Source organism: Ranitomeya variabilis, chromosome 1 (genome assembly GCF_051348905.1).
Source record: "Ranitomeya variabilis isolate aRanVar5 chromosome 1, aRanVar5.hap1, whole genome shotgun sequence".
NCBI lineage: Eukaryota > Metazoa > Chordata > Amphibia > Anura > Dendrobatidae > Ranitomeya > Ranitomeya variabilis.
Genome location: NC_135232.1, coordinates 491,399,349 through 491,413,075, shown reverse-complemented (window position 1 = coordinate 491,413,075; position 13,727 = coordinate 491,399,349).

Here is a 13,727-nt window from a genome sequence, read left to right as displayed (position 1 = left end):
CACCATCACAGACTGCTCCAGTCAGCAGGAGGCAACGTTTCCGTCAGATGGTGACAGACTACATACCATAAGTTGAAGTGAAGGACAGCATCCAATCAAGGTGAAAGTGAAAAAATCTTGTTTATTGTGCCATAAAATGCGACATTTCAACCCAATTGGGTCTTTATCAAGCATACCATAATGACAAAAAGGGGCCTTAAATAGGAAGTTGGTCATCACTGAACCAATCATCACACCTCAGACCGCCCACAAGATTTACATACTAAAGTTCAATAATCACAAAAACAATATAAAATTTACAATACGATATTAAAAGCTACACATCACAATTTATACATTAAATGTAGCACATAATTGAACCCAGAACTGTAGTAATGAACACATGTAGGAAATCAAATATGTGTAAACAATGAAGCCCACCACTCATTGACGCTGTAGCAGCCATGCTGTGTGATCCACCTATGCGGTCCCTTGTTATTCATACACACTGCAAGCGCAAATCAGAGCAAGTCTAATGAAGCCCAATCATAAAAGGTAACACAAAAGTGCCTGTCTAGCCAGATCCAATTAAGGATCTTCATTTAGAACCATACATCGAGTGCTCATGTGACGCGATCACACTAACCTCCATGTAACAAAGCTTGCATCATCTTTGTCCGGCTGCCAGCTTCGTCCACCAATGGGCACACACACACACCGGTCACCTGACCTAGTCACAAGACCAAGCCTGTGATGCCGGCATGGTAACTGGGAGGGCACGCCCACCGGTTTCTAAGCAACACAGTGGGTGTCAGAGTGCAGCAACACACACGTAGTTGTGCAGCATCAAGGACACACAATACAAGTGACTAACGCTGAAGCAGAAAATCATAAGACTGATGCAAAAAACAGAAACCACATGCAGCTGTGCCCAGGACTTGTGTATAGCACATGTAACACAGCCATGGTTACAAAAGGTACCTGCCCACCTATCCAAGTGGGCATCGACCATGATACACAGCAACCTGTCACATAGAAGGAGTAATATATGCCTAGATGTCCGCTAGGTTGTAGCCACTCAGGCCAGTGCACTGTATAAATTTCAGTGTTAGTCGCAACACGAGCGCATCAGCCATATACTCAGTGCGTCTGTCATAAAGACAGAAAACATAGCTTGCGGTGTTGTCATAGTGACCGAAACACCGCCTGCAAAGGGCGTCACATATCGTGTAAATAAACGCCCATCTCTATTGCCCTGCTTGGTCTTGTGACTAGGTCAGGTGACCGGTGTGTGTGCCCATTGGTGGACGAAGCAGGCAGCCGGACAAAGATGATGCAAGCTTTGTTACATGGAGGTTAGTGTGATCGCGTCACATGAGCACTTGATGTATGGTTCTAAATGAAGATCCTTGATTGGATCTGGCTAGACAGGCACTTTTGTGTTACCTTTGATGATTGGGCTTCATTAGACTTGCTCTGATTTGCGCTTGCGGTGTGTATGAATAACAAGGGACCGCATTGGTGGATCACACAGCATGGCTGCTACAGCGTCAATGAGTGGTGGGCTTCATTGTTTACACATATTTGATTTCCTACATGTGTTCATTACTACAGTTCTGGATTCAATTATGTGCTACATTTAATGTATAAATTGTGATGTGTAGTTTTTAATTATCGTAATGTAAATTTTATATTGTTTTTGTGATTATTGAACTTTACTATGTAAATCTTGTGGGCGGTCTGAGGTGTGATGATTGGTTCAGTGATGACCAACTTCCTATTTAAGGCCCCCTTTTTGTCATTATGGTATGCTTGATAAAGACCCAATTGGGTTGAAACGTCGCTTTTTATGGCACAATAAAAAATATTTTTTCACTTTCACCTTGATTGGATGCTGTCCTTCACTTCAACTTATGGTATGTGCTCTTCCACCTGGGTCCGGTGGATATAGGACGGGCATCCTCGGCCTCTGTTCCTGTTATACTTTGTTAGATGTGCTGTCGGCCTTGCATTTATATTTGGTGACAGACTACATGTCTTGCCATCTCAGTGTACTCCCAGACGGCTCTTCCCCCTTCAAGTTTTGGGTCTCTAAGCTCGATACATGGCCAGAGCTTAGCCAGTATGCATTGAAGGTGCTGCAGATGGTGTACTAACAGACCGTCGCAAGCGTCGTTATCCTCCGATAACGTTCACCGGCTTACTTTTCTGAAAATGAACAAGACCTGAATCTCACAGGATTTTGCCACTCTTCCAGATTAAATAATTGGTTGGCAACAGTATCCTGGTCTCCTGTTGTGTTCATGTTTCTACCACCTGAACTGTAATCCCAGGGCTCCAACACCGCCAGTTGCTGCTCGGAAGTGCTGCCTGCACAGTCAACACCTGCTCCAGTGTTATTGGGTTTCAGTAACGTCAGCTGATGCACTGCTGTGTATCCGGCAATTTCTCCTGCTCCATCCACACTCACATTACATCAGATATTAAACTTGCTCCAATTAGGCCTCAGCCTACACTCTATTTTTCCTCAATTCCCTGGGCTCTAACACCGACAGTGGCTGCTCGGAAGTGCCGTCTGCACAGTCAACAGTTGCTCCTCTGTTATTTGAGTTCAGTAACGCCCGCTGCTCCCCTGCTGTGTGTTCGGCAATTTCTCCACTCTGTTTATAGCATTGACCCTGGGCTCCAACACCGCCAGTTGCTACTCGGAAGTACCGTCTGCACAGACAACAGTTGCTCCTCTGTTATTGGGGTTCAGTAATGCTATCTGCTCCCCTGCTGTGTATCCGGCAATTTCTCCTGCTCCATTCACACTCACATTATATCAGATATTAAACCTGCTCCAATTAGGCCTCAGCCTACACTCTGCTTCTCCTGGATTCCCAGGGCTCCAACACCGCCAGTTGCTGCTCGGAAATGCTGTCTGCACAGTCAACACCTGCTCCAGTGTTATTGGGTTTCAGTAACTTCAGTTGATGCACTGCTGTGTATCCGGCAATTTCTCCTGCTCCATCCACACTCACATTACATCAGATATTAAACTTGCTTCAATTAGGCCTCAGCCTACACTCTACTTTTCCTCAATTCCCTGGGCTCTAGCACCGCCAGTTGCTGCTCGGAAGTGCCATCTCCACAGTCAACAGTTGCTCCTCTATTATTGGGGTTCAGTAACGCCAGCTGCTCCCCTGCTGTGTGTTCGGCAATTTCTCCACTCTGTTTATAGCATTGACCCTGGGCTCCAACACCACCAGTTGCTGCTCGGAAGTGCTGTCTGCACAGTCAACACTTGCTGCCGTGTTATTGGGGTTCAGTAATGTCTGCTGATACCCTGCTGCATTTCCAGCAATTTCTCCTGCTCCCTCCACACTAAGACTACAACAGATATTAAACTGGCTCCAATTAGGCCTCAGCCTACCTTATGCTTCCAGCATTGACCCTGGGCGCCAACACTACCAGTTGCTGCTCGGAAGTGCCGTCTGCACAGTCAACAGATGTTCCTCTGTTATTGGGGTTCAGTAACACCAGCTGCTCCCCTGCTGTGTGCGGCAATTTCTCCACTCTGTTTATAGCATTGACCCTGGGCTCCAACACCGCCAGTTGCTACTCGGAAGTACCGTCTGCACAGTCAACAGTTGCTCCTCTGTTATTGGGGTTCAGTAACGCCAGCTGCTCCCCTGCTGTGTATGTGGCAATTTCTCCACTCTGTTTATAGCATTGACCCTGGGCTCCAACACCGCCAGTTGCTGCTCGAAAGTGCCATCTGCACAGTCAACACTTGCTGCCGTGTTATTGGGGTTTAGTAATGTCAGCTGATCTCCTGCTGTGTATCCAGCAATTTCTCCTGCTCCCTCCACACTAAGACTACAACAAATATTTCACTGCTCCAATTAGGCTTCGGCCTACACTATGCTTCTAGCATTGATCCTGGGCTCCAACACCGCCAGTTGCTGCTCGGAAGTGCCATCTGCACAGTCAACAGTTGCTCCTCTGTTATTGGGGTTCAGTAACACCAGCTTCTCTCCTGCTGTGTGTGCGGCAATTTCTCCACTCTGTTTCTTGCATTAACCCTTGGCTCCAACACCGCCAGTTGTTGCTCGGAAGTGCTGTCTGCTTAGTCAACAGTTGCTCCACTGTTATTAGGGTTCAGTAACTACAGCTGATCCCCTGCTGTGTATCCGGCAATTTCTTCTCCCTCCACACTCACACTACTACAGATATTAAAGGGAACCTGCCCCCCAGGCTATGGTAACTAAAAGAGCCACCTTGTGCAGCACTAATGCTGCATTTGGACAAGGTGGTCTTTTAGTTATGCTCCTTGCACACGCTGAACTAAACACTTATAAAATGTACTGAAGACTAAGAACACAGCAGTTGTTCGAAACGCGTTCAGTCGCTCATGGCTGCTCCCTAACTATTTTTGCTGGCCATTTGTATGCCCTTGTTCCAATTTTTAATGTTTGAATAAAGAATATTTTTGATATTTTACATCCTGGAGCTAGATTTCTACATTTTTCTGCACATATATCTGCACAGCCCTGCTGGCACACTAATCCTCCCAGCACTACAGCTCCTTTTGTCCTGGATGGCAGCAGCATGGCCTGTCACAGGCCTGGTGCTCTCAGGTGGGAGAAGGGACAGCTCAGTGCACCGCTCACTGCTCTCCTCCGTGCTGCCCTCCGCGCTGCTCTGCGCCAGCATCTGACTGACTGGCTTTGCGTGCATTTTTTTGTCTCCGATGCTGCGTGCTCTCCAGTGGCTCTCCCCTCCCCCTTCTGTCAGAAGGAAGCTCTGTCTTGCAAGTGCTTCCATTCGGCTGCAGAGGAAGGTCTGCCTCCTTAAAGCTTCCCCCGGGAACAGAGGATGCAGCCCTCCCAGTTCCGGACCCGGCATGCAGGTCCCCCACGATCCGGTCATACTCCTTATATACTGCTGTTCCAAAATGTATATTAGTTGCATCTAGTGATGAGCGAGGAGCTTGCCACTCACTCGAGCATCAGTGTGCTCAAGATGCTCGTTACTCGCTGAGTAATTTTGAATGCTCGCATGAAAGCTCTTGGCCCCGCCCCGAATGTTTGGTGTTTCATACACAACCAATAAACATGTAGGGATTGCCTGCCATTCACTGTAATGCCGTAACCATTTTTATTGTGGCATTATTGCAATTGGCTGCCCACGTAGTGTCATTGTATCTATATAAGACCCATGATGCCATGCTCACCACAGTGTACCCATGGACACAGGCAGAGCAGAGAGAGGTGCTGAGCCGTTGAACTAGGGAAAGAATTGTAGCTTCCTATAGGTAGGGATTAGACACCTGTAATCTTTCTTTCAACTGCAACAACAGCTCTTCTTAGGGCTAATTATAATCAATATTCACACTGCTATTAGCAGCACTTAGGGAGAGATTGTGCTGAAGGGATAGCGTAGGACAGGATAGGGGCTATTGCATGACTTTTCTGCTGTATCTCATACCAAAAGCCCTTCAAGTGATCAGGGTTAAAAATATTCTTTTTGCTCTTAATTCTGAAATTGCTCTGAGCAGGGAAATATTATATGCCATTTATACTGCACCAGTTGTGCATCAAAAGCATATAGTCAGACTTGGTTGGTTATCAATAGCATCCTGATATTGCTCCTGTACTGAAACCAGTCCATCAGAGGTGGGCAAATTTTCGGAAGACAGCAGTGCATAGTGGGAGGTATCCACAGCACCACAACAGGCAGGAAGAGGCAGTGAAGTGGCCAGAGAAGGGCAACTGTTCCCAAGAGCACCAACACGAGTGAAGTTGCCAGGCCAAAGGTTAATGTTCCAGAGTCTGGCACCTTTTTAAAGTTAAAACAAAAAGGCCATTTGCAACATTGGCATTGCCAGGATCAGCAAGGGCAGCACATCTACCAGTCTGAGGGAACCCAACATGCTCAGAAAAATGAAAGACTACCACCCGACTAGTTGGGTCAAATGGCAGGGTCCAGAAATGGTGTCTGCAGGTGACACTACTGCGTCTTCCCCTGATCTACATGCATAACAAGCCCGTGTTCATGAATCAGTCTAAGATGCCTACCACCCTGCAGATTTGCAACCACAGTCAGTAACCACGTCCACATCCTTGTCCCAGCGCAGCATTCAGTTGTCCCTGCCCCAGTCCTTGGAACGCAAGTGTAAATATACAACCACCTACCCACAGGCCAGAATACTAAACGGTTACATTTTCAGACTGATTGCCCTGAAAATGTTGACTATTAGGCTTGTGGAATTGGAAGCTTTCCACAACCTCATGGCTGTCCCTCGGTACTCTGTTCCCATCTGCCACTATTTTTCCTGGTGTGCCTTACACAAGCACGTGTCCCATAACATGAGCCATTCCCTGACCAATGCTGTTACTGAGAAGCTCCACTTAACCACAGACACATGGACCAGTGATTGTGGCCATGGATGCTACATTTCCCTGATGGTACACTAGGTGAAAAAAAAACACTTGGGGTGTCTAGCATGAACTGCGCGCTTGAGATCTCCCCAGAGTGGCTCAATGATTTTGAGGTCAGGAGACTGAGAAGGCAACTTCAGAACATTCACTTTGTTCTGCTGTACCCAATATAGCACTGCATATTTACCTGAGTATAGGTGTCCAGGTGCCCACCACACCTGACGCACGTTTCGCTCTGGGAGCTTCGTTTAAGGGTGATGGGCAACTGGAGAGTTGATTATTTAACTGATCATTGGCCAATGAAACAGAGGCACACCAGCCTCTGTTGATTAATAACCTACGCGCACATGACATATACACTTCCTCCCCGTAATCTGAATGGGCTGCAATGAAAAAAAATAAAAATAGCAATAAATAAAAAAAAAAAAAAAAAATATATATATATATATATATATATATATATATATATATATATATATATATAATTATACATATATATATATATATGTGTTTTATATTTATTACTATTTTTATTTTTTTATACTTTTTATTTATGTATATGTCATATATTATCACATGGCTCTATTTAAAATCCCATTCATTGAGTCCGTTTTTACCTTCGATTAAGCATGGGCATTTAACTACATATATAGAGAGATTAACATCTGACATAGAATTATTATGTGCGGCGTTTTTTCTCCACAGTTCGAACCAAAAGAAAGGGTCGCGTATTTTCTCTTGTTTTTTGCTATGATCACTTTTGTGGCTAATGGCGAGGTCATGTGATCATTGGACGACGCACTGGTCGCGGGGTGGTATCGCGGGATGGACGCGTCATGGTTGATGATGCGCTGGTCACGTGACTATGTCACGTGATGGACTCGTCATCTTTAATGTCAGCGGTGTTTACGTGGTCCGGTATTGATGAGGTGGTGCCTTTCTATTAGACGGCGGTCATGTGGCTGCACCATGTGATCATTGCAGCCCGTTCAGATTACGGGGAGGAAGTGTATACGTCATGTGCGCATAGGTTATTAATCAACAGAGGCTGGTCTGCCTCTGTTTCATTGGTCAATGATCAGTTAAAAAGCCAACTCTCTAGTTGCCCATAACCCTTGGACGAAGCTCCCAGAGCGAAACGTGCGTCGGGTGTGGTGAACATGATTCATGTGTCAATAATATTCTGTATTAATAAAAATTTATTTTTTAACCGATTTTTGGGAATGAGTTTTCCTTTTTTGGTGTATATGTTTTGTGACGAGATATTTATTTTATATAGGTGTAAGGTCATACTTCTGCTCTAAACTTTTGAATTTATACTTTCCAAATAAGAGTTTAAGAGATACTTGATATTGATTCTCATTAGTCCTAGGATTGTGTATTATGTCTCGCAGTGGTATTGATTTTAATGCATGCAGAGCACAATGAGTGTATTTCTAATTACTGTTCTACTGCCAAATGCCAATCATTACTGTCATTAGCTGGTTTCCATAGAGGGCATTTTTTTATATTGATGTGAAAATGTTATTAGCGACCTAAATGTCACAAAATTAAGTAGATTTAGAGAACAGCTAAATTGCTATTATCTTAGCAAATATATAAATCAAATCATAAAGTACATGTCTGCCACAATTTGGTTTAAATTTATGACATTATAAATGATATAAAGTCTAAAATAAAAAGTATATGTATTTCTTTATAGATAAGTAATGTATACCATCCACCTAAGGCCAGTTTATTTTTTGAACATGTGCTCTCCATGTTAGGCAAAGTCATTCATCAGTAAAACACAGTCCATGGGTGATGCCCCAGGGTCCTGGCTGTCACAGTGACATTGTTTTCCTCACGGGGAGAGTGATGTTATGCTTGGAAGTGATGAAGGATATCTCTTTATCAGGTAATCACAATGCACACAACATGTTCACACTGCAGGCCAGAAGGGGGAGCTCTAAGACTGGTTTAGGATGAACTCCCCTATAAATACATTCTGATCTGGAGGGAAAAGGTTCAGAAATTTACAGACAGAGAAGAGTGCAGACCGACAGAGTGTCAGAAGGTCTGAAGGGGCCCTGTAGTCTGAGGTACTACAACCTCTGGAGAAAGATACATACAGAAGGAAAGGACATTGTTCAGTGAGCGTGAAGCAGAGCGAAGCAGAGGAGAGTGATATCAAGGGAGACCAGCTATGAATTAACTATCTCCATTAACTATCTCCCTCTGAAGCGCAGATGTCTGCCACACACACCTGAAGACACAGTAACACATAGAGCCCGGTGTGTCATAGAGTCCTGTAAGAAATTCCAAAAAGTGAGGACACCGTGCAGCAGGGTCGGAAGTGAAGACACCGTGCAGAGGCCCTGGATGGTGGGCCGGGAAAAGCACCCAACCGCACGCAAAGGGACTGCGGCAGACCACTGACAAGGGGAACCGCTACAGGCTTCGGAGAAGAGATGCCGGCCCCTATAAGGTTAGCAAGGGGGAGAAGCTATGTCAGACCAGGGGGGAGAAATGGGTGGCGGATGCTGCCGCAGCCGCTGTGATGCCCCAAGACCTCGGGGTGAACGCAGCCGCAGCCCCTGTGATACCCCAAGACCCTGTGGGGGACGCAGCCTCCAGCGTCATGGCACGCCCAGGCCCCACCACAGACGCACCTGCAGGCCCCATATTGCCACCAGGACCCTGCTGCAGCTACAGCGCCCATCATGCCGCTGTCCTTGCCCTATATTCCTGGAGCAGCCTGGCTTCCACAATTTCCGGGGAGTCCCATACATTAAGTGACTTTAAGGAAAGACTCTGCAGCCTATTTGAGGTATATCCCCTGACTGAGCATTGGACAATTGATAGGAGCAGCCCTAAGAGAAGTGAAATCCTGGCCAAATATGGAAAAAGGAACTGTGCAGCAGATATTTGCTAAACTTAAAAAAACCTTTGACACCCGCACCGCTGCAGAAATCAAAATGAAGTTGTTTGGGTGCAAGCAGAAACCACAGGATTGCATACGGGACTATGCCCTTAATCTCCAGGAGGCACTGTGGGCCATCAGACAGGTTGACCCTAACAGCATGCAGGATGGAGACAAGCTCTTAAAGGAACAGTTCATTGAGTGTCTCCTGGCCAACACTCACAGGACACAGCTGCACATCCTGGCCCTGCAAAACCCTGACCTGGACTTTGCACAATTTAAGGACAGGGCTATCCAGGTGCTGCAGGAACCTCAGCCCAGCTGCACAGTGCCCCCTAGGCGTCCAGCCCTCATGTACCACCAGGAGGTGGAACCCTGCCATCAGGTCCCAGCTGAGGCCGACACACAGATCTTGGATGATGATCCCTCAGCAGGACTACGCCTCTAGGTCCAGGAACTGACTAAAAGCATAGCTGCATTAGCTAAAACCATGCAGTCCCTGCCGGAATTGCCGAAAGAGAAGATCAAGCTGGCTTCCAGACCAGAGGATGTCCCCTGGTGATGACAGAAGAGGATCCCGCCAACCAGAGGAAGAGATGATGATCGCTATCATCAGGACGGATGAACCATCTGCCGCCGCTGCGACCAGGCAGGACACATCACAAGTAGTGTTGAGCGATACCTTCCGATATGCAAAGGTATCGGTTTCGGATTGGATCGGCCGATATCTAAAAAATATCTGATATCGCCGATACCGATACCCGATACCAATGCATATCAATGGGACACAAAATATCGGAATGGTTACCAGGGTCTGAAGGAGAGGAAACTCTCCTTCAGGCCCTGGGATCCATATTCATGTATAAAATAAAGAATAAAAAATATAATAAAAATATATTGATATACTCACCCCTCCGACGGCCCCGGCTCTGCCTCTGTTCCTAAGAATGCAGAGTGAAGGACCTTCGATGATGTCGCGGCTTGTGATTGGTCACGTGAACGCTCATGTGACCGCTCACGCAACCAATCACAAGCCGCGACGTCATCGAAGGTCCTTCACTCCCTGCATTCTTAGGAACGGAGGCACCGCTAAGAGCCAGGGTCTGCCGGAGGGGTGAGTATATCAATATTTTTTCTTTTTATTATTTATTTTTTACATGAATATGAATCCCAGGGCCTGAAGGAGAGTCTCCTCTCCTCCAGACCCTGGGAACCATATGCACCGCACACTTCCGATTCCGATTTCCGATATCGCAAAAATATCGGAAGTCGGTATCGGAATTCCGATACAGCAAATATCGGCCGATACCCGATATTTGCAGTATCAGAATGGTCAACACTAGGTACTGTCATTTAAACGAGCAACCGCTGGGGCAGAGGGCCAGCCCCCAGGAGTAGGATGACCAGGTCCACAAAATTGGAGAGCCAAGTATGTCGGAGGACGACCAGTCCTCCCTATTGTGATCGACGGCATACCGATAAACGCTTTATTGGACACCGGTTCTCAGGTGACAACTATGCCTTACATTCTATATAAATGGTACTGGGCTGACACAGACATTACCAGTGGCCCAGATGATGATTTGACAATAGTAACCAGTAACGGTCAGCCGTTGCCACAGGTGGGGTACAAAGAGGTCACCATTAAGGTAGGGTGGGTAGAATTGAAGGCCGAAGGAATGGTGATTGTTGATATTGACCGACGTGAACGTAACCCCATGATGACCATTGGTACTAATGTCATAGAAAATTGTCTTGCAGAGTTTATTGTCTTATTACAACAGGTGGCCGAAACTGCTGGTTCCAGTGAACAACATGTCATGCAGAAAGAAATCAGAGCTCTGGATCAGAGACAGCAGGTAGAACTATCTGGTGGAGAAATTGGCCATGCCACAGTGAGTGATTCAATCCCCATAGCAATTCCCCCAGGAGTGAAATGTTAATATGGTGTCGGGCAGCAATAGGCCTCAGAGGTAAAGACTAGGGTTGAGCGAAACGGGTCGGCCATTTTCAGAAGTCGCTGACTTTTGGCAAAGTCGGGTTTCATGAAACCCGACCCGACCCCTGTGTGGGGTCGGCCATGAGGTCGGCGATCTTCTGAATCTGGTATCGGAATTCCGATACCGAGTTCCGATATGTTTGCGATATCGGAAATCGGTATCGGAATCCATATTTAAGTGTAAAATATAGAATCAAAATAAAAAATATTGATATACTCACCCTCGGATGTGCCCTAGTACTAACTGGCAGCCTTCCTTCCTAAGAATGAGCGCGTGAATGACCTGCGGTAACGTCGCAGCTTGTGATTGGTCGCCTGAGCGGTCACATGGGCGGCCGCGACCAATCACAAGCCGTGACGTCATCTAAGGCCCTTCACACGCTCATTCTTAGGAAGGAAGGCTGCCGGAAAGAAGCCAAGGGTGAGTATATTCCTATTAGGTATATACTCACCCTCGGACGCGCCCTGCTTCTTTCCGGCAGCCTTCCTTCTTAAGAATGAGCGCGTGAAGGGCCTTAGATGACGTCACGGCTTGTGATTGGTCGCGGCCGCCCATGTGACCGCTCAGGAGACCAATCACAAGCTGCGACGTCACCGCAGGTCATTCACGCGCTCATTCTTAGGAAGGAAGGCTGCCAGTTAGTACCAGGGCGCGTCCGAGGGTGAGTATATCAATATTTTTTATTTTGATTCTTTATTTTACACTTAAATATGGATCCCAGGGCCTGAAGGAGAGTTTCCTCTCCTTCAGACCCTGGGAACCATAGTATCCCATTGCACTGCATTGGGTTTCGTGTTTCGGCCGACCCCGACCCCGACTTTATAATAGGATCGGCCGATTTCACTCGTTCCGACTTTTGAGAAAGTCAGGTTTCGTGAAACCCGACCCGATCCTATAAAAATAAAAGTCGCTCAACCCTAGTAAAGACTACCAGGCCCTGGTAGAACGTGTGTGTTCAGATAGTAGGTCCACAATCCTGACTGCCAGAGGGGTGGTTAAAGTCCACAAGGGGTGAGTACTAGTACAAGTCTCTCAGTGTGGAGAGAAAGAGGTCCATCTAACCAGATATGCCACACTTGCCAAACTATTTACTGTTGATAATAATGTAATACAGGCAACAGAACCCTTGGTCTCGTCCAACCAGGCGGAGGACAATGGCTCTGCAGGACAAATGGATGATTGGTGTCAGAAATTACATGTGGGCACTGACTCTACCCCATCACTCCAAAAACAAGGGGCTTACTGGGTGGTCTATGAGTATGAGAGGGTGTTCAGCAAACACCCACTAGAATCTGGGCAGGTAAAAGGGATTCAACATAATAATATTCCCACGGGAGATCATGCGCCCATTAAGGAGAGATACCGGCCTGTACCTCCAGTTCATTATCAGTGTGCCAAAGACATTTTTCGAGAGATGAAGGAGGCTGGGATAATCAGAGATAGTTGTAGCCCCTAAGCAGCTCCATTATTCCTCATCAGGAAAAAGGATGGCATAATGAGGATGTGTGTTGATTATAGGCAGATAAACCGCATTACACACAAAGATGCATACCCATTGCCCAGAATAGAAGAGTAATTAGCTGCTTTAAAATCTGCTAACTACTTCTCTACTTTGGCTCTCACCAGTGGGTACTGGATGGTTCCCGTGGCAGAGGCACATAAGGAAAAGACGGCCTTCACCACACCGATGGGTCTCTGTGATTTCAACTACATGACGTTCGGACTTTGGACTGTGCAACGCACCAGGAACATTTCAGAGAATGATGGAGTGCTGTCTCGGGCACAAGAATTTTAAAACAGCTGTGGAAAGAGAAAGGCAAACTGTTTATGTACGATGGTAAGTTGTGTCGAAGGAGTATTGACCCACGCACTCACGAGCTGGTCTGGCAGATAGTGGTCCCAAGACAAGATGCGCCAATGGTTCTGGAAGCATACCACGATGGAGCAGGACTCTTTGGATGGAAGAAGTTAGAGATCCTACTTCGTGGAAGGTTCTACTGGATTGGCATGAGAAAAGCCATCAAAAATTGGTGCCGAGTGTGTGGCCCATGTAGCCTGCACGGAAAGGAAGGTGACAGCCAGAGGGCTCCCCTACAGCCCATAGTCACCAAACAGCCACTTGAATTGGTCGTGCTAGATCACGTGAAGCTAACTCCAAGCCGGTCAGGCTATGTCTACGCTCTGACCATTGTGGACGATTACTCCAGATTCCTGGTAGTCGTACCTGTCAAGGACCAGACAGCGAGGACAGCAGCCAAAGCCTTCCAAAAGCACTTATGTAGACCACATGGATATCCTGAGAATGTACTCACTGATCAAGGCCCAGCCATTGAAGCAGAAATGTTTCAAGAATTGTGCAATCTGTACGGATGCAAAAAAATCCGAACAACACCGTACCACCCACACACCAACGGAATGTGT